Source organism: Montipora foliosa, unplaced genomic scaffold (genome assembly GCF_036669935.1).
Source record: "Montipora foliosa isolate CH-2021 unplaced genomic scaffold, ASM3666993v2 scaffold_395, whole genome shotgun sequence".
Taxonomy (NCBI): domain Eukaryota; kingdom Metazoa; phylum Cnidaria; class Anthozoa; order Scleractinia; family Acroporidae; genus Montipora; species Montipora foliosa.
This window is the reverse complement of record NW_027179695.1, coordinates 533,459-535,000: the sequence shown is the minus strand read 5'-3', so window position 1 is coordinate 535,000 and position 1,542 is coordinate 533,459. Positions and strand designations below refer to the sequence as shown.

Sequence of the window (1,542 nt, the reverse complement as noted above, 5' to 3'; positions counted from 1 at the left end):
GAGCTCCCCAGGATATTTATTCTTATTGGCTGTACGGTTAGTGAAAATAAAGGATTTTGGAATTGTCAATGTTTAAAGAACGAGCAAGATATATTTTTGAGTGCCTCGGCGGTTGGTCGGTGAAATTCAGTGTCAAAGAACGAGTAACGTATATCTTTGAGTGTCTCCGCGGCTCGTCGGTGAAATTTAATGTTCAAACCAGGCTTTAGAAAATGTTTCCCAAAGCAAAAGGGAGAAATTTGATCGGCATGTGATGGAGTACGAAAACAAAGAAGAAAAACAATAGTCTTCCTGTCTTTCGTTTTCGTTCGACACATCTTGAGATAATGAGCAAAGCTCTCGACGGCGCGCGTAAATGTCAACCAATGGAAAAGTTTCGAGATTACGCTTGCTATTTGTTATTACAGGCCTGACACTTTTTTGCGACTGTAAGTAACTGTCTGGAGAACAATGGCCATTCTGCGCGATGTTTTGTTTCTGCACTTACCCCGAAGTTAATAGAAAAACAAGAAACGAAAAAGCCATATTGGATATGGTCAGAGAGTAACGCCATAACCCACTTTAATAACAGACAAAAAAGGAGCATAGCCAACAGCAAGGATAAATAAACTAAGGATACTTGTAAGCGTACCAAGGTGGCCAGAAAAAAAACCTGCCCCCAAAAACCCCCTAGGGAAAAAGGGGACAGGGAATCTGGGACGGGCCAGGCACAACTCACGTCCCCCGTCAGGACTCTAAATAAACAAGAGGCTACAATTAGCCTATACTCGGGCCTGCAAAAAACAAAAAATACAGTGGTGTATTGTTAATTTAGCACTAAGCACAGAGAAGAGAGAAGTCTGTCCTCCATCGGCCTTACATTGCGCTTCTCATGATGTTCGAATGTGTACGTAGTGAATACCTGGACCTAACCTACGATCAGGCAAACTTTTCTTTAGAGGGCGGAAAAGGTACGCCTGAATGCATTTTTGATAACGAGTCGTCTGCCGCCCACCAGTCAAGAGTGATGTTATCATGTGTCATGCTATAAATGTGAACCAATCAGATTTTACCGGAAATTACCTGCACGTTGCGATTCAAGGAAAGACGCAACAAAAACAAAATAGAACTCTAGCTGGAATGTCTGCGAAGTGAGACTTTATCCATACAATAAAAGCTACTTCTACAAATCCTGCTTGACAGTTAATGCGGTTTCTCTGTTCAACCCATCAAGGAACCGTTCCTTGAAATTCTTTGGCAAAGAATTTCAAGGTAAAGTCGGAGAAAAACCGAATACTTCATGTTATCATCAGGAGACATCAACAGTACAATGAGCTTTATTTAAGAGCAAATGCCCACAAAATTCAAATATAGTCCGGCAAGACTTGAAAATTTAAATTGGCCCAATTTTTGCATATAAGTAGGCCTCAGTAAAAGTAAAAACGCCATGCGTTTTCTTTCCTTAAATATTTCGGTATTTCCGAGAAAAACAACATTTTCGATTTCACGTCCTGGGATCAAGTTAGCGAGTCCCAACCGGGCTGAAAACCGACCACTTTCATT

General features: G+C 41.1%; 1 protein-coding gene across 3 annotated transcripts in view; it reads left to right on the top strand.

Moving 5' to 3' along the window:
• LOC137987907 (protein NLRC3-like) overlaps window positions 1-1,114 on the top strand; it is a 66,262-nt gene extending 65,148 nt beyond the window's left edge. For all 3 annotated transcript variants that reach the window (XM_068833992.1, XM_068833993.1, XM_068833994.1), the window contains one exon: window positions 1-1,114. This exon is cut by the window's left edge and continues 3,408 nt beyond it. The gene's annotated coding sequence lies outside the window, so the exon portion shown is untranslated.
• Window positions 1,115-1,542: the final 428 nt, after the last annotated feature.